The sequence below is a fragment of the Amblyomma maculatum genome, chromosome 2 (assembly GCF_055883805.1).
Source record: "Amblyomma maculatum isolate TAMU_Amacu chromosome 2, ASM5588380v1, whole genome shotgun sequence".
NCBI classification, from domain to species: domain Eukaryota; kingdom Metazoa; phylum Arthropoda; class Arachnida; order Ixodida; family Ixodidae; genus Amblyomma; species Amblyomma maculatum.
Genome location: NC_139345.1, coordinates 13,725,894 through 13,752,310, shown reverse-complemented (window position 1 = coordinate 13,752,310; position 26,417 = coordinate 13,725,894). Strand labels below are relative to the sequence as shown.

Here is a 26,417-nt window from a genome sequence, read left to right as displayed (position 1 = left end):
ATATGTCAGGGATACACATAAGCTCTGCGTTCAAGCGTATGACTCAACATTGTTAACAGCTATAGTCGGCAGCTGCACTTGGGAGTCTTCTGCATATTGATTTTCAAGCTTACCTTTCTACTTTTCCTGTCTAGGTCATCATTATTTGCAGTTCATCCCAGAGTTGCTTAGCAAGGCAACGTCATCAGCAAATCGCAGATTACTGAGGTATTCTCCATCTACCCTTATCCATAACTGCTCCCATTCCAAGTCTCTGAATACTTCCTCTAAGCAAGCTGTGAATAGTACTGGGGAGATTGTGTCTCCTTGCCTAACACCTTTCTTTATGGGAATTTTGTTACTTTATGCAGAACTATGGTTGCTGTGCAGCCACTATATCTTCCAGCACTTTCACGTACGGCTCGTCTACCCCCTGATTTCTCAATGCCTGCATCACCGCCGAGGTTTCAACCGAGTCAAATGCTTTTTCGTAATCAAGGAATGCTATGTACAAGGGCTGGTTATATTCCGAGCATTTTTCTATCACCTGATTGATGGTATGGATATGATCGATAGTAGAGTACCGTTTCCGAAACCCTGCTTGATCCTTTGCTTGATTGCAGTCTAAGGTTGCCCTGATTCTATTGGCGATTACCTTAGTAAACATCTTATACGTAACAGACAGAAAGCTGATTGGTCTGTAATTTTTAAGGTCCTTCCCCTTTCTTATGAATGAGGATAATGTTTGCATTCTTCCATGGTTCCGGTACCGTCGATGACACCAGGCACTGCGTATACAGGGTGGCCAGTTTTTCTAGCACGATATCCCCCCCGTCCTTCAGCAAATCTGTAGTTATCTGATCCTCTCTAGCCGATTTCCCCCTTTTCATAGTTTTTAGTGCTTTCTTGACCTCGACCTTCGTCACTGATGGAACGTCCGACTGTTTTTCCCTACCACCAATCTCATTACGGTCCTGACTACTTTGGCTACTGTAGAGATCTGTATAGAACTCCTCGGCTACTTTGAATATCTTGTCCATATTCGTGATGACGTTGCCCGCCTTGTCCCTTATCGCATACATTTGGTTTTTGCCTATGCCCAATTTCTTCTTTACCGCTTTAAGGCTTCCCCCGTTCTTTACAGCATGCTCAATTTTCTCCATGTTACACTTCCTTATATCGGCCACCTTGCACTTATTGATTAGCTTTGATATCTCAGCCAATTCGATCTAGTCTGTTGGATTGGAAGCTTTCATACTCTGGCGTTTCTTAATCAAATCTTTCGTCTCCTTAGACAGCTTACCGGTATCCTCTCTTATCCTACCGCCTACTTCTAACGCGCACTCAGTAATGATATCTCTGAAATTATTGTTCCTTGCTTCTAGGGTAATGTCGCCATCCTCTGTTAGAGCTGAATACCCATTCTGTAACGAAATCCTGAACTCTTCTGCCCTCCCCCTCACCGCTAAATTCGTGGGATTAGGGGTGCACAAAACACAGGATGAACTATGGGGTGTGGGGGGAACTACCACCATTCCTGATCAGGGTTAGCTTTTTCTGCAGAAGACTTGTGGCTGCTGTGCGGTTTCCATATACTATTAACAGCGTTTCTACATATGCCTTTTCTATGCCATGGTTATGTAATGCATGCATGATTGATGCATAGACTGAATCAAATGCTTGTAATATAAGCAGGTTGTATGTAGGGGTTGCTTACCGTATTTATACGATTATAGCACGAGTTACGTTTTTAGAAATTGCATCACTGAAACAGCACTTCATGCTATATTTAGAAGCAATATCTGAATTTAACACTTTTCTTTTTTTGCTGGTCATCAAGATAGCTTTACCACCAGGTAAGCCAGTTGCGAGGAGAAGGCAAATTTCTGGCAACTTCGAGGCTGTAAAATGAGGCAAGGTTAAAAAAAAGGTAACCATGGAGAAAGACCAGAAGGTGGAAGTGAAAAAGAAAATAATAAAAAGGTGTAGTTATTGAGGGTTCGAATTCTCCTGTTTAATATCATTAGATCATGGCCAATGGGCAAAACATGCAGGGAGCGATGCGGGATTCTAAGCAAGAGAAGAAAGCATGCAGTGCTTGGCAAATCGTGTCTAATCAAGAAGGGGGAAACGAGTGGGGGCATGTTCATGAACAGAAATAAGTAACTGAGTAGCGACAGTGAATAAACCACTCGGATACTTTTGGATTTTTAAATGCAGTCTCCTTTATTGTCACATCCCCAGCTATGGTTGCCTTTAATGTTACGATTTCATGTTATAATCGTGAGCTTGTGTTGGAATCGTGACAGAATTTTTTTCTTTTTATTCTCGACACAAACTCTTCCCTCGCATCATATATTCATTACGGAATTGTTTACCTGTAAATATGGTATATTCTGTGGTTCCTCTTTCATCTGATTGATGCCGTGAACATCGGCTGTGGTCAAGTGGTGTGCCTGAAATCCAGCCTGGCCTTTTTGTTCACTAAAGTCTAGGTTTCCTCTTAATCTAGCGGTGATTACCTCATTGAATACATTTAAACCCAGTTATAACCTAACTAAGACAGGTCTGCAGTTTTACTTCTTGGTTCTGTGAAATTTTTGCGTGAAGAAGAGTGGAAACCAAAATAAGGAGTACATATAAGTGAAATCACCGTGGGAATGTTTACAGCAAACCCCTATTTCTCGTAGTCATAAACTTGGGAAAAAACATTTTGCAATTGCACTGATAGGGCAACTGTGGCAGCATCCTCCACCATCTCCGCTGCAGTTCGCGCAACATGGTTATGAGAGGTGCGAGGAGGGTGGCCAGAGACACCTTGCCTGGGAAATTGTGCAGTCATGCCATCACTGCTTGAGCTTGACTGGCCGTGAAGGCACCTGTGTCTTCACGTATGTTCCCGCTCTGTCTGTCCAGCACAGCCGCCCCAGGAAATACATACTTGCCACTCACATTGCCACTGCTTTCCTCCGTCCCCATTCGAACATGCGAAAGCTGTCATTGGAATCTTGCGAGTAGTTGCATGGTTGTGCTGTTTACCTTTAAATCTGTCAGTGAAGAACTTAGTGATAGATACTGATTGATAATGATAGTTAGTGACAGTGATGATAATGACAGAGATTACTATGATGTCATGGCCGAAACTTACACCATGATGACATCACATTCAGTCATGACGTTACCAGGCGACTCGAGCACATGTGAAGGTTAACCCGATCCAGTCGTCAGTGCAGCGCCTTTCATTTGGCGTTTGCTCAAACGCCACATGACACAGCATACAAAAGCAGACGCAGTACAGCAAGCATCAGCAGCATTTCAAATTGGTTTACAGGAAAGAAAAGGCGTATCTCACACTTCTCCGCGAACACCTGAATCGAGCCATAAGGAAAACGAGGAAGGAGGTGCCATAGTGGAGGGCATCAGACCACCGTGCAATAAAGGCTTTCACCTCATTGCTCTTTAGTGGTCCAAAGTGCCCCTAGAGTTTTTACTTTTTGCTCGTATGAGCATTCAGTTCAGTGCTGCATAGTGTAATGCTAAAAAATCACGAGTACCAGGGACCGATGCATTTGTCACCTGCAGTCGCTCATTACGACCTTGGCTGTTCCTTTTATGTTATTTTGTGTTTGTCATGACACATTAATGTGTTACCCCGCCGGGGTGGCGCAGTGGTTAGGGCGCTTCCTAAGGATGCGGGATCAAATCCTGGCCTCGGCGACCGCTTTTCGATGGAGGCGAAAAGCAAGGCGACCGTGTGCTGTGGAATGTCGGTGCACGTTAAAGAACCCCAGGTGGTCTAAATTTCCGGAGTCCTCCACTACAGCGTGTCTCATAGCCTGAGTCGCTTTGGGACGTTAAACCCCACAAACCATTCATGTGGTTCTGCCAGATATACAGTAACTTGGCACTAACTAACAGAAAGTCACTGTAGAGAGTAGTGATGTGGTACTAGCTGGTATATGGTAAATGGTATTATATTGCGCAGGGCCACTGTAGCATTTTTTTTTTTTTTTTCCCGGAAGCTTAAATGGAATTCTTTTTGACTCGGGCAGAAAAGTTTTGCAATTTGAACGGCTATGCTCTTCTCTAGCGTTGCTCTGTGCCTGCATTTCACTGCAGTGCAGGCTTGAGCCAGCGGCAAACATATACATAACCAGCGCTGCCAGCTTTGGCGAATTAGTCTCCTCGAGGTTGTGGTTACAAAAAATAAAAATAAGCATCAAGATACCCCATGCTCACTTGATATGCAGACTAAAGGTCGTTCCTGCAGGAAGCATAATCAAAATCAGATGTGGGTTTCAGTCTGAGCATAAGCAGAGTTTTCCACATTAACAGTGTTGAGCTGCCCTTCTACCAGGAAGTGCTCTTTGCGAACTGATAAGTACAGTAGAACCCCATTATAGTAAAGTCACCGGGACCGGCTAAAATCTTACTATATCAGTTGTTAGTGATGACATGGTCCTGAAGATACTATCTTGTAATTAAAGTCTGCTTACTAAGCACATCTTGTTGCTTTATGAAAAGAACACTCTAAAATGCCTTGCATGTCTTTCTTATCGTCTCTGTGTCATTTCCTTTTTCATTTTTTTTACCGCTTGTAGAAGTACCTGTTTAGCATGAATGCAACATGGATACGAATATAGCGGAGCTTGATTTCAGCTGAGAACCAAAGCATTGCGTGAGCGCGGCATCGTCTTCCGCTGTTTCCATCTTTTAAGAGGCAATAGATGAAAAATGCGTGACAGTCCAGCACTGCAAAACCACACAAGCCACGCCTCCAATTCTTGCCACTACTCCTTCGTGCTGAACAGTGTTGTGTGAATGTTCGGCCGTTTCTTCGCTTCCCTTTTACTCTATTTTTAAGTGACCGGCCGTCTTCTTTTTGTGTTTGTAGTCAGCTTTACATTTTTCCCCCTACGCGCTGCATGCTTTCCCTCACGGCTCAAAGGCCTTAAAGTTGGCTTCTTCTCAGTGCTGATGAGCCTAGCGGTAAAACCATAAAAAAATGCACTACTTATTTTTTTTTTAAGAAAAAAATTTCCTCGCGATTCTAAGTAATGCGTGTGCAGCAATGTCATTTCGTGGGAAGTCGACGCCGCGGCCAGACGTTGTTTAGTATAACCTAGTTTTACCAAAAGCACCTTTACTATGATGGGACTTCAGTTTCACTTTACTATAGCAGGGTTCTACTGTACAATGATAACCGGTCATAGAGACTCCTCCATATTTCACGAGTGGAATGGAGTCCAGTTTTGTGCCCATTGCAGAAACAAGCTGAACAAGCTGGTCATTTTATGTTTCCGTTTTCTGGACAAGGTGCTTTGCAGCAATACCTAGCCTTCAGGGGCCGTGCAAAAATCTTAGCAGTGACATCCTATGAGATATTCAGAAGAACTTGTCCAAGAAAAAGTATAGACAATCAATACGATCTGTGCAGGGGAGTATGTGCTAGGAGTTCGCATTGCTGTTCTCAATGCCGCTGATGGGTTGCGACCATGCAAGCAGGTTGTGCCACCTAATCTACAATCACAGTGCGACACATTGTACCCGTTCTCCACCCTCTGCCTCCTACCTTCTCTTCATCATCCCTCTTGTCTCTACTTTGCCACCTGCCAATCAAGGTCTCAAAGGGACGAACAACACAAGCTGTCTAAAGCCACCACTTGAAGGACACCAAATTTTGGTTACATGTTAATATGACAGCGTTAAAGGCTGCCATTCACCAGAAAATTTGGTATCAGGGTTGTGAATGAAAAATTGTGGGTGATAGCCGGGAATTGATTGGTGGCAGGGTTGTGCAAAGTCACTTGATCATATGATATGGCAGATTTGGCAGGAGCTGCCAACTCAAGCTTCTCGAATCAGATGGGTAGGTGAAAGGAATCGAACCCTCCAGGACTCTTGCATTTCAAGTCAGACATGCTACCCGTAGGCCACAAAGGCACTTCATACAGCTAGGTTAAGGGAGGCTTTATATTTGTGTCAGGCAGTCTTTCACATAATGTGGTAGTTCATGACTCTATGCTAAAGAGTATGTATAAGATAATGGAGGTACTACCTTTGCCGAAAATAACCAGGCTGCATGCTCCAATTTTCAGTCAAGTAGCAGATAATTCGTACCACTTCTGAAACTGTAAATCTGTGCAAAGTAGTAAAGGCAAGCTGCAGTCCTCACTTCTCAAGTTGTGATCCTTTAGGAATTCATGTTGACCTTAGGATACAAGCTAAAAGCTAAACATACAGCCTGGTTACTTTTGGCAAAGATTGTACAAAGTAAGGGATTAGTGATTAGGAGAGTGAATGTGCAGCTGCCGAACTCTTTACTAATGTGCACGATAGCCGCCTTTTCTCTTCTGCACATTGAAAAAGAACTAACTTGCGAAAAGATTAAGTCTAGCCAGAGGCTCACCGAGGCCTTGCCTTATTTTGACCTCTCTGCAAGTTCGATCCCTGCCAAGGCACAGTGGTACAGAAAAAAATTAAGGCAGATTGCAGTCGTGTATAAGACTGATGACACAATGATGCTGTTTCTGTTTGCCTCAAGTTATCCGTGATTATACTTTGAGACTCATCGTGGCTATCTGTTGTCGGCGGACAAGTGTGACAGATATTATGCCTTTTCTTTCCTGTAAACCAATTTAAAACGCTGCTGATTCCTGTGTGGTACGGCGTTTGAGGAAGCGACAAATGAAAGGCGCAGCACGGATGCCTGGATTGGATGCCTGGCAAGGTTAGCTTCATATATGCGTGAATCGCACGGTGAAGTCATCGGTCACGACTGGACATGATGTCATGTGGTGACCTCAGTTCTGGTTATTAGACATGACTGGATGTGACGTCATGATGTCACATCCGGTAATGGTGACATAACTGTGAACACATTAAGCTGCGCACAATAGATGAAACAACCTCCTGCTTAAACAGCATCACTGTTGAAAGTGGGCGTTGTGCAGTCTAGTTGAAGATTTGGGCGGTTGTACACGAGCAAGGAACTGAGTGCTGTGATTTAACTTCCCAAAATAAATGCCACCGAGTGGTACTTTTTTCTTAATACAGGTCATACATTTACTAGAACAACCTTACTCTGTATTTGACAGCTGTCAATGCTGCAAAAAGCAAATTTTCTAAACTTGAGAATTTTATTCTGGCATGGCTAATCTCCTCTAATCTCCAAAACAATTTTCTTGGGTTCCTTTACTTCTAGAAAACTTGGGATATTATTGGAACAACTACGATGAGAACAGCAAATTTTACAAATTTGAAATTAAAGTGTATGAGAACATGCAAAATGGCGACCATGGCACAAACTTTTTTTTTTCTGCCTAAAACAAGCTGGGGTAATGTTTGTTGGAGTAACCCAATACAGTCCTTTTCTGAACTGAAGGCGGCCGAACGTAAAGTTCGCGTCAAATGGCATGATATGGGTCTGTGTGCAGGCTTCACACAACTCGTACCCTCAGGCAAGTCCAGTAAAAGAATCTGACTGCTGAGCTGCTACCCAGCACAACAGAACCCAGAATGCAACCTAATCCTACGTTAGCCTGCATACTTAATATTTTTGAGGCAAAGCATTCATAGAAGGTTGAAAAAACTTGTACATGCAGAATGCGATAAAAAAATCTGGAACAAGTTTTATGACACGCATGCCATTTTTCACAGCATATCACACAACTTGGAAGAAAGTCGACAACTGCACTTTGAAAGCAAATTTTTGTGAAAATGTACAACACCACTGGGAAGGAAAACAATTGAAGCAGTTGAAACAAAAAAAATTTGGTAGCGTATGTATCAGTGAACCCAGTGTCTATTAAAGAAAGTGAAATCAATGATCTTCGACACTAGTAGAACCTGAATAGCGCTGTGTGATAAGGCTGTCCACAAGTGGCAATAAACAAAGCTGTTAAAATCAAAACAAAACCAAACTTGACAGAACTTGCACCAATATCACGGCTATGCTAAAATAAAATACACAGACACCATATAACCACTGTTCACAATACAAGTTCTACAAACCTGATGCGAATTTTTATATCATAGCTGTAAGAATACTAGCACAGCCTGATAATTACAGTACACCTAAACAATCACTCTACCTGCCTCTATGCATATATTGTACGCATATAGGCACTATGCACATATTTTACTTGACTACAAAGTTCAGCATGGTAGTTAACCATGCACATGAAACAGCTCAGGTATTAAAAAGCCTCTTCCAGTCATGTTCAAAACCAATATATTCTGATCAAATCAACATGCAAAATGTAAATCTTTTGTAAAAATTTTCATTTTGCACACAAAGACAAAGGTAGCTTTACTGCACGTACTGTAGCACGAGTTGAATGCTCCGGGTAAATTTTCATAGTGCTGCAGGGTTTTTATGCGTTTATTATATGAACAATGCAAAAAAAAATCGGTGAACTCCATAAAAGGTGCCACATTAGAACAAAAATTAGCAGTGCTATGCCTAGATAATTCCACTGCAAGAATGCATATGTGCTGACTCATGTTCTGTTGCCATAAACAAAGTACAGTATGTGAGGAATACAAGGGATGGAGGTTTGATTCTCAGAGGAGACAGGATTTATTTATTTTATTTACCCCATTAATCAAACATGTGCTCTGTGCTGTCGTACAGTACAGCAAGTAACGGCATATGGTACCTGTAATAAGACATAGTTCATGCTGGTTACATCGGCTGTCATGCAAAGATGTAATCAATGCAATTCACACTTTTTGTAGTGGCTTGAAATTGTTGACGACTGCGACCCCGAGCAGTTCGCACGTGAACACTGGCAACCACTGTGATTTCGTAGTATCGATGACAGTCGCCGCAGATGATGAGGGGAATGTCTGGTGCCCTCACAATGCATCAGCCATCTCGCAGATAAGTGCTGCCATTCAGCGCCACCATTGCAATTCTTGTTTAAATGGCTATGGGTTGTACAAACTGGAAACTCTAGCAGACTAACAATCTTGTGCATTCGCAATGCCATAATAACATTGCGTGGATAGTAATTTAGAAAAAAATAAATACATTCACAGTTATAACTGGTTCACTGGACAATATTTTGTAAGTAATAATTCAACAATACTGCACAAGAATTTTCAAAACTCCTCTGAGCCTCACTAGGGCACCTATGAATGTCGTGCAGCCTTGGTGGATGGAACCGTGACAGATTATTGTAGATGAAAATGTAGCCATTAAATACTGTCCTTTTTAAAATGCGTGATAGAGCGTTACACTGCAGTGCACAGGTGTAGAACATAAAAACAACATGGCTGCAGCTGCGAGCTATCAGGTGGCTGTTGCACCTACTCCATGATAGTAAATCAGGTATAGGTATCTTCCATGGGGCAGGTAGCTAGTAGCAGGCTAGGCAGGCAAACAGGGTTCGTTCATGGCTCTGGTCCACCAACAATGTGACAGTGCTGCAAGTCATCTATACTTGGGCAGATTACCTAACATGCTGACAACTACTGTAAAGCCAAACACTGAACTTACAAAAAAAATTAAATTGATAAATGAAATTTACTGCCTTTGGATCTGAGCAAGAATGAGAACAGAGGCAAGCCATTTGGCAAGCCTGTTTCGATGCATTCCCTAAAGCCACATCTCTATGCTGTTCTGACCAGTTTATTTGTTTTACAAGAATACACTAGGAAAGAACCAAGCGATCCCACATTACATCTACGTTGTGCACTACAGTTATAAAAATAAAAATCATAGCTAACGAGTACGTGACCCCGTTCGGTAATGAAGTACATTTACTTTGCTGTACAGCGTACCACTCGTCTCGGGACTGACGGACAGCGTGTCAGGCGTTTATCATTTGCCAAAAAAAAAAAAAAAAAAAAATGCGAAGCTAGTAAATCAACATTACACACTATTAAGAAGCGGTCAACACACTTGAAACACAGCTAGTCTGCAAACTATTACCACAGTCATCATACATAAAAGCAACAACAGGCGCATACATGCAGCATGTGCTGAAAAGGCGCGTCCGATGCAAGTGCAAAACTGACGTTGGCCTCGGTGATCTTACGACTGCTAGGGGAAAGCTACATGCCTCACATTCACACTAAAAATTAATTCAAAGCACTTCTGACACAAACGTAAGCCTTCGATGTCTCTGTAGTCACAATGCCTAAACACTTTCAATGGAGCGCTTTATTTAGTTCTGCGCAGGCAAGCTCAGAACTTCGCTCAGACGACCTCAAGTGCAGCAAGAAAGTAACCTTGCTGCAATGTTGGGCAAGTTATACACAGTTAAACGTCCCGAAACAAATCGTTCCCAGCTAATTTCACACAGCGATTCGCGGAAGAATCGCGGCTCTAGCGCAGGCACCATGCTTACCAACATAGCACTCGAGTACGTTAATGTTGCACAAATCAATATATTAACTCATTTCCTTCCGACTTACCAAAGTGATGCTCACCGTGCGAAGTGCGTTGCCTGTGCTGTATAAACACAGAACACAGCCATTTTATGGGTTGTTAGCATTAACAACAAATAGATAAAGCGCAACACAGGCTCCGTAAAGCACTGGAAGGAGAATAACCAGAGTCAATAACGCGTGAAACATTTTTTTAAAACGTTTCATGTAACGCGCCGCAACTCAAATAATTTAGCGGAGGAGGCGATGATGATGATAATGGCGCACGCACCATCGTATCTGAAATTGTTGCAAATGAAACTATACAGTTTCAGTTAAACAAAAGAGGTGGTGACGCATACACTACAAGTGCGAATTTTAATTATCTAAAGGTTTCCTTTTACTGAATTAATTTTTGTTGGTATTGGACGTTTTCGCCGCCTGCAGCGCTGTCACTCAACCGTTGCAACGGCGCGCCATTTGAACCGGCTGGTTGTACGGTGCTCGCACAAGTCTCTGCAGTTCTCTCAAGTTCTCTCTTCTCAGTTCAGCTCTCTCTGCAAGCCGCCGAGAGGCTATATGACTCATTTATCTCGCCACAAGTAACTTTTAAACCACAGTTCAGCAATGCGACACTAGAGCCATTCAATGAAGGACTACACTTATTCCTAGTCTGGCATTTATTTCCTTTGCGCATTTTCACTCTGTCCATTCATAACAAAAACTTGGAAGAAATATCAAGTGGCTAAGTGGGCTTCCCACAGTGCAGTTACATATCTATAGTTATTTCATAAATTGGCAACAGAGTTTTGATTCATCATCATTGCCTGCATTAGGTATGCTGAAGGGAATTAATGGTCTGCAATCATCGCTGCTTCATGCGTTAGCTGCAGCCGCCAACCTTGGCTCATTGGCCGACATTATCTCTTCATCCCAGTGTCTGGTATCCCTTGCTTGTTTCACTCCCTCGAAACCTAATCGATTAGCTGAAAAGCCCTATTTCCTGGATTACATGTCCCACTCTAATGCTTCTTTTCAGTTTTCTGCATCTTCATACTCAAAGATGTGCACCATGTGCTGCAATCTCAACTGCAGGTACTCTACTGCAAGATGCCCAGCACTGTGTGTCATATGGCATGGTATTGCGGCAGCATAGAAGTACCACCCACACAAACCATCAGATGAGGACCTGCTTATGCCCTCACCTTTTTGGACCAAGGACGCCACCTGGCCAGGGCAAATAGGGCCTGCTCATTTCAATAATAGCTGATTACCTTGAAACTGTACTTTAATCCACATCTGTGTTTGTGAAGGTTTTCCAATTTTACTTTCTATAACCTGCTGCACTGTCCTTTGCTTAGGTATTTTAAACTAATGCTTTAATATCCACTTTTCAGCCTTTCAAATGATCATACGATAGCAAGCTGCCTTTTATTACATTATATGTACAGCACCTTCCAAATTTACATTCACCTTTTTTTGCTCTTGGGGAAATGTTTCTCATGGTTCAGATTCAGAGTGACTACCTGGCTTAAAAACATTACTCCCTTCCTACGTCCGAAACCTTCCTACCTATGTGCAGCAGTGACTTTGTGGCTATGCATTCGACTGCTAATCCTAAGGTTTTAAGATTAAATACATGGCTACATTTCGGCAGAGGCATGATGTAAAGACACCTGTGGGCTATACAATGTCAGTGCATATTAAAGGCCACCAAGCAGTCAAAATTAATTAGCTCTTTCCCATGCTTGCCATCTTTCATAGACCGCATTAGGTTTTGGCTATAGTGTTCTAGAATTGAGAAGTGTGCCGTCTGCCGCCGGCGAGCTGGTCGTTTCAGCGATGACAGGAGAGAGGGCGCTGTGTGCAGGAGGAGCGCAGTGAGCGCGGAGCAGACAGCTGGGTGAACCGCCTTCGTCACCGCTAGTTCAATCGGACTCCGAAGGCGCGTAGCAATAAATTGTGTCGCTTTAGCTCCCACACGCTTGTCTAAATGTATTAAAACGGTTATGTTCATGAACAAAACAACTAGTTCCCTATAAAATAAGCGGCCGTCGTCAGGGAACGGCAATACAAATACAGGCAATGTAAGATACAGATTGCCGACGACCTGACAAGCAACGGCAAGATATATTTCCTGAACGTATTGGGTGCTTTATTTCTCGAACACTAGCGGGAGGTTCAATGGCGAATGTCTAACGTATTCCTATGATCATGTAATTTTTTAATATTGGATGCACCGGTTTATGCGGGCTAGACTGAAGTCTTCCATCGACGCTCGCACGTACTGAAAACGCAGTGAATGGTGTTTTAGGCTAGGCTAGCGTACTTTTTGCACCACATGTAAATAGAGGTATGCGAAGATTGCTTGAAGACAGAAATTATGCCAGCGCTTACTGACGACTTTATTTAAATGTGGGCGAATACATATGAACTGGCAGTCCTACTCAAAACGAATTCGAAATGAATGAATGAGAGCACATAGCAATGAACGAAACCACATAATGGACGACGTGAAAAAATAATCGCGACTTATAGTGCAAGAATATGGTACAAACGTATAAAACTGTACAGAACTATATGAGAATATTAATGAACTGTACTAGGCCGTGAATAAATTAAGCTGCTAAATTTGAAAACACACAAGAGAAAGGCAGAATGATTAAAGTCCTCAAACACGATTACTTGCACCTCCTCAGTTTTAGGTGCTTTACCTACTCTGCTTTAGAGGTCTGCTCTTGGTTTAGCGACTTGGCATAAAAACGCAATCGCATGAGGACTTAGAACTTCACTATGTTAACTGTCATTTCTTTGTCATGAGTAGGGCAACCAAACTTGGAAACCTCTGCGCTTACAAAAACAAAGCAAATTCACGCATGCTATTTGCGTTAATCTTTCTTGAACTAAAAAAAAAAAAAAAAAAAAAGCCGTGAAAGACTCGTCCAGCGTGTGCACGAGCTTTGCAAGCTCCGAGGACGGATAAAGAAGACCTCCGTGGTCGAAGTTTGAGATAAATTGATTTTCTTCTTTTTGTGCCGCGCACGATTTGCTTGAAATGAGATAAGCGGAGCAAGTACTGCATTTTGACTTCTTCATGAACTTTCTAGCGACATATCCTGCAATATAAGCTATGAGACGGCTAGAACTGTGCCTAGTGACGTATCTGTGGTCATCTGAAGGAAGGGAATTCAAAGTAGCTTCGACGTCCTCGAGCTTTCCCTCGTCAACCAAACGGTCAAGCTCATCAATAGGATTTGAAAGAAGCTGGGTAGGCTTCTCGCTTGTACGGCTAATTCCAAGTAAGGCATTTACAATCTCAGCATTACAATTTCCTGCCTTTGTGGGCTTCGCTAAGTTGTAAAATGCCAGGGCATTAACTGTCACTAAAAATTGAGCCAGCGTGGGATGATCGTTGCAGCCATTAAATTACCTCACGATGCCGAAGAGGTTTTCTAGTTTGTCTTGGCTTAGTCTCGATGTGATAATGTATGTAAAACCGCATTTTGCAGATAAGTAGTCAACGAGGTCGACTGTGGGCTGCAAAGCTACCCGAAGGCCTTCCGCGGTGCTGTTGCTTAGGAAACCATGCTTTGAGTCAATCATGCTTTGAGTGTATTTCGAGAAGGGAAGGGTTCGAATAGGGAAGGCAGCAGAAAGAGCGCGCAATGAGCAAGAAGAACGAAAGGAAGGAAAAGAGCATTCAGTAAAAGAAGGGGTGAGTCATACGAGACGGACGGAACTGTTACTGTGCTCTCTGCAAACATGTGTTTTCCTGCTTGACCATTCATTGCTCTTCGCTCAACAACGCGCCATAGTACAGCAGCCAGAGAAGCAACGCGATGCAACAAAATTCACGCAGGAAACGAGCCGCAGAAGCAGACGCCCCAAGCGTTTCCTCTGCGGCGCGCGCGCTTGTGATGCGCTCCTACGGCTGACAGCGCCACCTACGCTTTTCATCGCTCCGGCGACCACGTCGCTCCCATTGCCGCGCGCCGAAGACGGCACACTTCCCAATTCTAGAACACTATAGTTTTGGCATTCCCGATCCCTGTGTGCCATGTCAATACCTCTACCTGTTGTAAAGTTGCTCTCATCACAAAGGGTTGAAAAATAAACGTTCATCTTGTAGTTTCTTTAGGTCCTTGAGCATGTGCTGTTATTGAGGCAGTGGGCAATATTTGGCTGGGGCCTTAGACGTGCAATAGCCCAAACCAGATTCGAAATCGAGGAAACAGTTTAGCTGAAACAAATGTCGATTTCAGTCTCATCGACATCAACTGCAATGTCCGTTCTCTTTTTCTACAGGAATATAATGTAGACATGATGCAATGCTGTTCTCCCAAATGTTTTCCGATTGTTCCCAAATGTTTTCCGATTGTCATGGCTACTACAGTTCAAAATAATGAGACCAAAGAGCACGACACACAAGGAATGCTTATCCACAATGGAAGCATTTTATTGCAAGCTATGAAGTAAATACATTTGTCGTGAAGAACAAGCAAAAGATTTCAAGAAACCATCAAAACAAAATTTAAAACCCCATCTAGAAAAGCAAAAATCTAATGCCATGTTTTCATGGAAAGCAGCCATTTTTCAAAAAAGGCTGCTCTTTGAAGCTGCTCACAAAATTATTTCAGCATAAATGCTCATTTGCTACAATCCTCTTTTTTTCCAACTAGACGCTAAGTCTACAAGACCTTGTGTATAAAATGTCACCAACCAGCACGCAGCTGCCATGCCATCAGCAAAACCATGCGCCCAACTGCTCATTGCACACCGGCCAAAACTCTGCACTGCCTTTGGGCAAGTGGAAAACAGCTGCAAAGCATCTTAAAACCCATCCACCTTTTGTTTCTATTTTAAGGTGCTATCATTTCTCCTGCTTCAATCATTCCTTTCGTTTCAGGTGCGATTCCATAAACTGAACTTGTTTATGAACCACCCTAAATTCGAAAATGTGTTCAAACCTGCTGTCTATGAGGCAGCGCCTTCAGAATGCGCGATGGCCAAAAATACTTTTGCAGCAGACTCGTTAATAACAGAGCTACAACCATCAAAACTGGTATGTTTCTCTCCTTCCCTTCCATCACGAAAGAGTCGCTCCCTCCTCCCTGGTTGACTAGCCTCCACAAGAGACAATACGCGTAGGGCTGTACATGTAGGCTCCCTAAATACGCGAAATGCGGAGCGCCATCTCTTAGTGCTTTGAGAAACTATGCCCGCCATGTTGGTTCGGTCAACAAAATGAAAACACTGCCCTGTGCTGGGTAAAAACAGCTACGTGAACGCATCAAATGCAGTCATTATGGCCCCGACTTTTACAGGCATTCTTTTTTTTTTCTTGCTGGTTGGTTTGTGGGGTTTAACGTCCAAAAACAACTCAGGTATGAGAGACGCCATAGTGAAGGTCCCCGACAATTCCGACCACCTGGAGTTCTTTCTTTAAGGTGCACTGACATTGCACAAACACTGGTGCCTTGCTTTTTGCCTTCCATCAAAAAGCTACCGCCGCAGTTTTTTTTTTTTTTTCTTGCTTTCTGCTACCCAAGCACCACCAGTGACCTTTGTTTGAAGGTCGAGAAGCGAGCTTTGGCTCATCCAGCTACAATGCCGATAAGGAGGAGGAGGGGGAGAGGCTGAGCTCAATGGGTGGCCGAAGCATAGGTGCGAGGCCTCTGGCCTTTCTTAGGAAACCAAGCCCGTGCATGTATGGATGTTCTGTGTTTTCTGTATTCATGGTTATGCATGGTGTACCATGGCTGGATTCGAGTGGCGACTGTGCGCTCTTTACGACCTATGCATGGAGGGTGCTTCCTGTCTACTACAGCTGCGAAATCGTGGCACTGTGCGGCATTGACGCGTCTACTCAGTGATGCCGTCATTTGGTGTGCAACAAGCTGGAAAAAAAAAAAAAAACGGAGGCTGGCCAAGCCTGCGGCTGCAAGCCTGCACTTTCACCCAGTTGTGATTCTTGCCAACGAGATGTCATAAACTTGAGCGTTCAGAGCGACCTGCAGTGATTTTTGCCGCTGTACTGAGAGTTATAGATGATAGGTGTGCCGGCCGTGAGCCATCCTTACAGGCTCTGGCTGTGTATCAGCATCTTGCCGAAGAGCCAAAACCAGGGAAAAACTCGCATAAAATATAGCTAAATTATTGGAACAGAGTTCTCTATCACTCGGAAATTGATGAAAGGAAACACCGCAAGTTTTACAAACTTGCAGGCGTGGGCACGTCGTTCAGGGGAAATAAAGTTCAAATGTGTGGCAGAAAACATACGTATGGGTCCGGACCGAAGGAAATACCAAAAGCACACTGCGGCCGAGATGCTCAACTATTGTCATGAAGTTAGCTTCGTTACAAACTAGCCGCAGAGTTTAGCAACATAGGTGGCAGGCAAAGACAAGGGTCGGAAGGCTTTCCTACTATCCTTATATGAGGATGGTGATGAATGTCTCCTGTTATTTCGAGGTGATGTTGCGCACGCCTCAGAACAGGAAAAGCAGTTACAGTGAATGCGCTGTTCAAAGTGCACAAAAAGTGCAATAAGAGCAGGTTACCCTTTTTTTTTTAATTTGCACTAACAACTTAAAACAGGTCAACGACCAGCCTGACTTGCAGACACATGAAGGCGCCCGAAATTTTGGTACATGTGCAGAAGCAGACAGAAATGTGCCCAAAAGCGAAAAGATGCCGTCACACTGGCATATCATTTGAAATAATGCATGTAGGCAAAACAGGTACTCCTCCTTGCTCGGCCACTAATTTTAACAGGCCTGGCAGAACAGGCCCGAGAGGCCAAAAATGTTCATGTGATAAATTCCGTGCTTCTGTAGCCATGTCAATGCATTTTTGACAGTTCCCCTCATATCATGAAAGAAACAAAGTTACAGCAGGAAGAAAAAAATCAGCTTTTGTGCAGCATAATGGGACTGACCTACAATAGTATGCTGCTACTTGCCTTACTGCAGACTGATAACCCAAATCACTTTTGTATTCAGATGGTAATTAGCCCATGTTGCGCACTGTAAGAAATAAGACAAAGTATTACTACGATCAAAATGTGCTAAATAGTACTGTTGCCTGAGCCTACACTGCACCGCTTTTGCGCACACAAAATTGAGACTACATAATTTCTCTAAGTATTTCGCTCTCTCCGTAAACTGAACACTTGAACGCTTGAAGGCGCGAACGCAGGTGCGCACCGGGCGCCGCCACAGAAGCGAGTGACCAGGGTTGGGTAAATCCTGCACACACTTCACGGGGAAGAGAGCACTGCTTGCCTAGAAGAGCTGCCATTATATCTGCAGCGAATGCGCAGGCTATATGAAAGTGCGCGCCGCTGCCACTTGAGTCCAGCCGTTGGTGTATGAATAGCACAGTGCACAGAACACTCTGAAGCATGCATAGACAAGGGCAAGAAACTAAAAGCCTTCTTTCTTGTGTGAGAGTATGCATGAGTGAAAACGAAATGCAAGACAAAAAAGTGCGTGACATCAGCAGACCAAGTGCCATCCCTCGCCCATCAGTCAGAGAGAAACCAATGGATGCAGTATCTGTTGGTACCTCATCGACAAAGTTCGATGGCAAGCGCAAAGGATGAGGAGGTTTGGCTGTCTGAAAAGGACCATGAGAGCTTTGGTTTGCATTTTGTTGCTTTCCAGTGTGTGCATCGCTGCAGTATTTCGCAGAGACCATGTCCAACGCCTTATCGGGCTTGGTTAAAATGTCAGCCTGGTCAGTAGCCCTTGAATATGTTAGCTCTCTTAAATGAACAATCTGAAATAAGCAAGGACGTAAGTTGTGCTGGCCATATTGTGGACTGCTTTCAAGACAATGTGTGTAATGCCAAATAATCTGAGAAGTTGAATAAACCGTTTGGAGTGCCCTGTTTTGTTTTCTAAATATGCATTGTAATACCATTTAACACAGCTTGGCCACCCAACTTGTGCACACCAGCTAACACAAAGCTTTAGCTGCACTACACTAATCCCTCTGTCACACAAACACTTCCGATCCTCATTGAACTCAATCTGCATTCAGGCTTTCAAGAAGGATTGAAGCATCCGGTGCTACACGGGCGTTTTCAGTGAGCATTGAGAAATTTCCTACGTGGTTCGTCGTCTGCTGTCAGTCGCAATGAGTCTCAAAAAGAATTTTAAGATTGGGGTAATGATAGCACGATTTCAGTGTGCACAGCAGCATTCCACTTTTGGCGCCTCAGGTCACCTAACCTATCTTCCCAGCGGTCAAGTGCTACAGTGCAGTTTCTCTTCCGCTCCACAGTTTCCACGCTGACGTAGTCGAAGAGAACGCCACCTTAGCTTCCACTGGCAGTGGACTACGATGTCAATATTATAAAATTAGCCATTCTACGAATGTTCTATCATGCCTTTTAATACATTTATGTGTTATTATGTGCAGTTCTATTGCATTTATTCGTTTTCAAGTTTTAGAGCTCGTTGATGACGAGGGTGTCAATGACCGCTTTTGAGTGTGCTTGAAATCTCGAGAGCGATTGAGGAAGCAACCTTGAGTCAAGCAGGCTCGAGCTCAACTGCACTTGACAGTTGCCGTGTGACAACCTCGATCTACAATGAGTTGAATGTAGATCCAGTTCAATGAGGATCGAAACTGTTCGTATGAGAGCAGTTCAACTCGCATCTTGCAGGAACAAGCAATCTATATACACCTTTCCAATAAGTTACTTGGTGCCACCATATTGTTTGCTCCTCCTCTCTGGACTGCTGCAAACCGGCTCTGCTTCCACTGTGCTTGCACCAAATGCACAAAGCAGTCCAGCAGGTAATATGGTGTCACCCTGTGACCACTTATTGGAAAGGTGCACACTACTATGACTATGCTACAGTATGCTAAGGAAGTGAACACACAAAAAAGCCAGGCAATCATGTTACTCTGGTAACGAATGTTTAATTGTGGCTGGCCTTGCATATGGCGGGCAGTAATGCATGTACCCTTGTCTTCGGACAGGACAGCAGGGTTGTAAGCATCTCCAGCAAACACTGTGCGGATGTTCGTTTTGTTATAAAAATTTAGGAGACACTTGAGATCTGTCTTTAAGAGTATAGCATGGTAGCGTCAACAGCTCCCGTCTGCAGCTTCCCTCAAAGATCCTTGATCGCATACATGCCCCTTGCTATTTTATATAAATGAAGTCTTTAAAGAACTTTGCTGCAACCTACAAAAAAAAAAAAAAAAAAAAAATGTAGGAAGTGCGTAAGAGCTCTAAGATTGCTAAGGCGAACACAACCCGGCACCAGAATTAGAATATGTGACTAATAGGTACGGTGCAGGGAATGCAGCCTTCTAGTTACACACGTCAAATGACAGATCGAATACCACACGCCCATCCTCCGAGGTCCTGTGTATAAGCGCATAAGTGGCCCGAGTATGCATGGGGTTGCCATTAGCCTCTTTGTCACCTCTCCACGGCGGTTTTCACAGCCAGGATGCCTCCTTTCCTCCTCTCTGCAACGCGGCAACAGAGCACGCACCTGCCAGAGCTCTTCACACGCAAGTTCCAGTATGAAGGAAGTTTTTTGATGACAATTTCTGATCACACTTTCTGTACATGACGCACATGAGCCAATTAAAATACAGCTATTTAAATGCCCTCTAAACACGTGAATATTGTGAATGTAAGCATAATACATAAGATAAATTCTCAGCACTGAGTAAAATATTCACAAAGTATTGTCAAACATGAATATAAAAACAAGAAATTGTAATAAAATCTTGAGGATATACAAAAGGCAGAAAAATGCTCATTTCTTAAACTACAGCTTCAAAATGAAGAAGTCTTTTTTTTTTTTGCCTCAACTCCTTCAGCACCATGTAATTTGTTTATTAAATAAAATATTTACACAATCTTGCTATTAGATAATACTAAAATGCAGGTATTTTGATCCTCAATTAAATAAATGCCCATGTTTTTGTTTTGGCTTTATACATAACATAAAAACTTTTCTCCGAAATTTGCAGAAAAAATCCAAGAAGTGAAAGAAAAGGGGGCATGAATATCAAAATAAGACAGCAAGAAAAATAATTCAGAATACTAAAAATATGCTACACTGCCTCTTTTATTACTAGTAAAGATATGGTGCACCTATCGGCAGATTTCTTCTTTTTCATAGTGCTGTTCGGAAGCAGTAGTCATTCTTGATTTCCTGCAGCAGTTGTTGAGAGTCTCATGTACCTATTCTCCAAATCACACTAAAAAAATGCAGCGAAGCCCAACTGCCAAGGAAATAATTTACGTTCTGAAGTTCATTTTGAAGGTGTGCTGTTCTCTCCCAAATATCGCTAAGTTGCTGAAAACACCCATTTTTAAGCTCTGCCTTCCTCTACTCATTTTACAGTTTACAGCATTGGCATTTCCAAACCTTTAACGATTTATGACTGGATTATTTGGTGATATGTTTTCCACAAGGTGGGAGAGTTTGCCATCAAATTTGAAAATCTGCAATAGGAGCTCGGTGTTCAAACTCCACTCGATTTGCTTGAAGAAGTTCCACACTTGAAGTTCTGGAGAAGCCATATCAAGTGTACCAAGCTTTCATTGCTGCTGAAACCCAGCGAATGGAAACAGAACAGTGGGAACACAAAATGAGCACGTGTAACTGACCAAGAGTGATCAGAGATTGAAACTAAGCTTTTCTTGGCCACTAGCTGAAGTTCGAGGCTGGCATTTGACTGATTCATCATCTGAGCTGAACTGAGAGCTAGTAAAATTGTCTTCAAGAGACTTCGCTACTGCTCTCATAAAAAGAAAACTATAGTAGAAGCAGCAGAATCGTGTGAATGGAGCCAAAGACCTCTTTATTTCGAATAATTTTTTTAAATGTCACACTGTGCTAGAAAGAACAAAAAAGAAAATAAAAAAATAAACAAGCTGCACACAAACAGAAACTATGGTTGTCACAATAGCCTCACTGCGGTAGTGCAGTGGTTAAGATGCTAGATTACTGTGCCGGAGTACCCATGTCCGAACCCGAACGCTGGCGGCTGCTTTTGATGCAAACGAAGTGGCACCCATGTGCTATGTGATGTCAGCGCGCGTTAAAGATCCCTAGGTGGTCAAAATTACTCCACAGACCACCACTACAGCACCCATTTCTGTCTTTCCACTTTGACTCCCTCCTCCCTTCCCTTACGACACAGTTCAGGTGCCCACAGAAACAAGTGACAGATTCTGTGCCTTTCCATCCCTGTGAACTAGTTACTATAATTACTTTTGTCATACTATCTGCCTAAATGGGGCTACATGTTCCAAACACGAAAATTTACGTCTGCCAGTGTGTGAGAACCATCATTCATATATGAACGATTGGCTTAAAGCGGTCCTGAAAGGTATAAGCCCTAATCCCTTAATTTGTGCCGGTATTATCTCACACATAATCATCGGCATACAACCATAATCTACCACATTGTGCCTAAGACCACCCAACATGGGTATAAAGCTCTGTTTTAACCAAGCTGTATGAATGTGGAGTAGCACGTCTGATACTGGATCCAAGGGTCTCTGAGGGTTCTATTCCACCTCACCCTCTCACCTCAAAGGAGCTGCCTGAGTTAGCAGCTCCAGATAGCATTGTCCTCTCTTTTCTCGATTCTTTGTCTCTTTTGCGCTTTTCCACAATGTGAGCTCCAGCCAGTTCGGCCATATCATGTGGCCTCATGACATCGCAGAACCAGACAACCAATCAGTGCATGGCCATGTCACCTGCCAAAGGCATGGTTGTGATTTTTCTCAAGGGTGACGCCTTTTACGCTACCGCAATAAAGCAACCATTCTACAATAAGTCACTTCTTGTGTGCTCCACTACTGCTGCTGCATTGTATGATATGGGCAGTTCAAATTATGTCCCTTCTGTAAAGAGCAGTTTGTTTGCACAGCCTCCTATCCGATGTGGATGTAGACTACAATCCAGCACACAACAGCGGCAGGGCAGACACATTAAAAAACATGGCAGCCCTTACGAAAGCCAGCTGCTCTTTCAGCTGATAGAAAGTCCAAGATTTTCCCAATTCTATTATCTTGTAGGCAATGGACAGTAACCCGATCAGTTTAAGTTTGCAAGTGCTTGACAGCCCATTTCTTACAGATTATGGTACTGTTAGAATCCTTCCAAGATTTTAATACGCTTGAGGTCGTGAGGCACTACACACAGGTGTAAAGACTGGTGTATGAAACTTAACACGCAAAAAACGGTGCTTCTTAGAGTCACTCGTAAAATGAATTTCAGTTCATTTCAGTATCGCTTACACAACTGTCTCATTTACGAAGTTTCTAGTTATAAATATCTTGGCATTACTATTACCAATAATCTCTCCTGGAGTGCTCACATTTCAAATATTTGTTCATCAGCTTTTAAGAAACTTTGTTTTATCAGACGTAAACTCAAAGATGCTCCATCCAATCTTAAACTACTGGCTTACACCACATACGTCAGGTCTAAACTTGAGTATGCTTCGATCATCTGGGACCCTCACACTAAAAAAGACATTTATCGAATTGAACAAATACAGAGAAAAGCGGTGAGGTTCATTTTTAATAAATATCAAAGAACGGACTCTCCTACTAACCTCATGACCGCCAACAACATTCCGCTCCTAGAAACTCGCAGAAAAATGACTCGTTTACTCTTTTTGTATAAAATTTTAAACAACCAAATAAACCTCAGTCCTCCACCGTGTGTGAAAGTTCCCAACACTAGGCGGACACGTCATCACCATAGTCACTCACTGCAGCTAATTTATGCAAAATCTAAATCCTTTATGCATAGTTTTTATCCAAGGACAATTTCTGAATGGAACACTCTCCCAGAAAGCTTAATTCAGTCTCCAGACTTTGACCAGGCTCTACAGCAACATTTGTTTGGTTGACAGTAGGGTCGGAGTTTTTTAGGACATGTATTGTTACTTTGATGTCGCACAAAGGTTTTTCATGTTTTCCCTTTTTTTTTTCTTTTTTTTTTCTCTCCGGCTGTTGGTCAACACATTTCATGTCATTACATTGCCTCTGTTTGTTAGTTTTGTCGGTGCTTCGTGTGATTTATTGTGTTTCTTGTGTGCTGTATATATGTATGCCACTCCTGCTAGGACCGGAATACTGGTCTGCAGTATCTTGAAATAAAATAAATAAATAAAAAGCAAGCAGTTTTTCTAGCACAATCTCCCTACCACTCTTCAAAGATCTGCAATTGCCTACCCATACCAGCCGATTTCCCCCTTTGCATTGCTTCTAAGGCTTTTTTACTTCCTCCATGACCAGCATGACCTGCTCACATTACTGCCCGTCATCCTGACTGCTTCAGGGCAATGTCATCAGCAAATTGCAGATTACTGAGGTATTCTCCATCTACTCTTATCCCTGAAGGCATGTCACCTAGCACATAGTACAATAGATGCTGTCAAGAGAGTACAACAAGTGGCCGATTCCATGCCAAGTTACCTAAGACAATGCCATGTTTTAGACACCATCACACACGGATAACATTTTCTCGGAGAACCACAGCTGTGTTACCTCCCCACCGGATCAAGTTTTCTTCTATATGACAAACTCTCCAATAAATGTCAGGCTTGTTCAAGTATTAATCTGTTAATTTGCAAGGCTAGAAGCTAGACTGGCAAAAAATTGCAGTCCCACATTTGTGCTTCCCACCTCCCCCCATTGCAAATCATGTGTTCCAAACCACCCAGAATGATTTTCAAAAAATAGCATATCGGCAAGGGTGACAATATTACACAACAAGATTAAATACATTGCAAGCAAGGTGTTTTAAACTTAACTGGGAGCACGCTCTAAACCTGTGGAAGCAGTGAGAGTATCCATTTGGTCACACCAGTCGCAGCTCACTGCATTACTGAGGTGGCGGTGCAATCGAACTGGCGGAGGGAACTCGTTCGTCGCCACCAAGAATTCGTTGCCTCTGCAGATGTAAATAAATGACAGTAATACTGCAATTACATTTAGTTTGCATAAATTCAGCAAACTCACTCACAATAGAATTTGGTTCGAGTAAAGCAAGTGAGAGTGCCTGCTGCAGAAGGAAAAAGGTAGCAACGAGACTGGCTGTCAATGCTAGCACAAATACAAATATTTAGCACACCTACAAAGCACTGAAATAGCAACAAAGAGAATCTAAGTTAAATCACTTGTGCAGTAAGTGCCCAATATGCTGCGGCTTGCATGGAACTGCAATGGAGAGTGCTTATAGCAGCAACTGCCAAGCTCTTTGACAGGATTACGAGGTACTCGCAATGGTGCCTCACTCTCCCACAAAACATGCCAGCTCAGATTAATTATTGCTCTCTTTTCAAATAAGCTGTCAATGGCCTTGGCAGCAGCTTGAAGCCAAGCACTGCCAACTATTTATGTTGGAGCAGGCAAAAGATATATATATATTAGGGAACTCTGCGGTAGCAACATGCATCCAAAGTGTTAAATCTACATAAACAAGCTCAGTGAGTTCCACCAATGCAGTTATTTCGGCAGTAAAAGGACAGATATTGTCACAGGCATGAACCTATGCTAGCTGAGGAGTAATGAAGTCACCCTCATTGCTGCATACACCGAAATAAGTGAGAGTACTTGACAGTGGAAGGTCTGAGAAAATAAGCACATGAATTCGGTCATGTATATAACCATACTTTTGTAGCCATTTCATGCTGTGCAGTAGGCTTGTTGCACTTCGAGGCTCAGTCCGCACAGGGCCTACTTACGTTTAAGCTATCTCTCAGCTGGCCAGCAACCCCCCTTTTAGCAGTGCGCAGATATTACTCATGTATTGCAGCACTACCACGTATGGTCTGTACAGATGAGTGCCACTTACCTTCCAACAGTTTTCCGAAAGAAGCCCGACATTTTCTATGGGCCGAGCCGCTCCATCGGTTGAAGCTGCGAGGAAGGCAATAAAACCCCGATTATAAACCAGCGCGTTCACGCTGGCGCACGCAAAAATGCCTTATACTGCCCAAACAAATATAAGCGAACTCAGAAATAGTTTTACGTTATCTTTTAGTCGCCTCATATGTCCCAATACTCAGGAATGGAAGTTGTTCCAAGTGCAATGAAACGAGATCGTGGACGCCATTACGCAGTCTCGTCTCCTTACGCCTTCGCCCGGAGACTGTCGCGCGATAGCGCCACGTCAATAATTGAGGATAACGCATGCTTGCGCTGCCGTGCAAAAACTCGTTAAAGAAGCTGCAAGGAAGGCGATGGCAGAAAGACGACAAATACTTTACTTAGAGTTCGCGGGCATGTATGTACGACTCACCGCAGTCAGTAGGATTGCACCGAGGGCTGCGCCCTTGAATTTAAGGCTTTAATCCACGAACTGAATCCGCATTTCACCGAGTTTGCATCTACCGGGATGATGGCCCGCAAACTGCAGCAGACCGACGCATGAAAGACAACCTAGGGTGCCTAGGGCTCGCCAAGCGCAAATGCTCGTTGTCTGAAAAGCGCGCCAGCCTTCCTTTGGGCCATACTTTGGGCGGCTCAGTGAACATCTGGGTTTGAGGCTTACTTCTAGAAAAAAACAAGCACTGAAAGTTATTTGACGTCACATCCGTCCAGAAGAGCAACATATCCTCCTTTCCACTTTGGTCCTGGGCGCGCATGCGCAGTTCACGGAGCCGGCTCTCTGCAAGTTCAGAGAATCCTGCGACGCGGTTTGGATTGAGATTTGGATTGTACCGGCGTGAAGCTGGCTTATAGTGCCCAATGTTGTATGCTTTTCTCTTCAGAGCCGCTACTATTGGCACACATTTGGCAGAGATGCGCAGAGATACAATATACAATATTCTAGAGCGCTGTAGCAGACCATAAGACGTAGCAGACATAGCAGAAAACCTCAGGTAGTTCGGTGGTTCGGTGTGGGCATAGAAAAAAAAAAAAATCAGAGATCATTGTAGTCTGCTGCATTGCAGTGCAACTAAGTGCCTCCTCTGTTGAAAAAAAAAAAAATATTTTTTTTTTCCGGTTATTTTGTTACGTGACTTCGGCAAGGTCATCACGTGATGTTATCTTGCCACAT

The 26,417-nt window shown here is 43.2% G+C and overlaps 1 long non-coding RNA gene across 2 annotated transcripts; it reads right to left on the bottom strand.

Moving 5' to 3' along the window:
* Positions 1–14,819: 14,819 nt before the first annotated feature.
* LOC146197980 (uncharacterized) lies at positions 14,820–25,901 on the bottom strand. 2 transcript variants are annotated; one of them, XR_014704929.1, is made up of 3 exons: positions 25,386–25,901; positions 25,209–25,273; positions 14,820–24,305 (listed from the first exon to the last, which is right to left on the bottom strand). It is a non-coding gene; the product is annotated as an uncharacterized LOC146197980 (long non-coding RNA). The 2 variants fall into 2 exon arrangements; XR_014704928.1 differs by having other exon boundaries at positions 25,656–25,901.
* Positions 25,902–26,417: the final 516 nt, after the last annotated feature.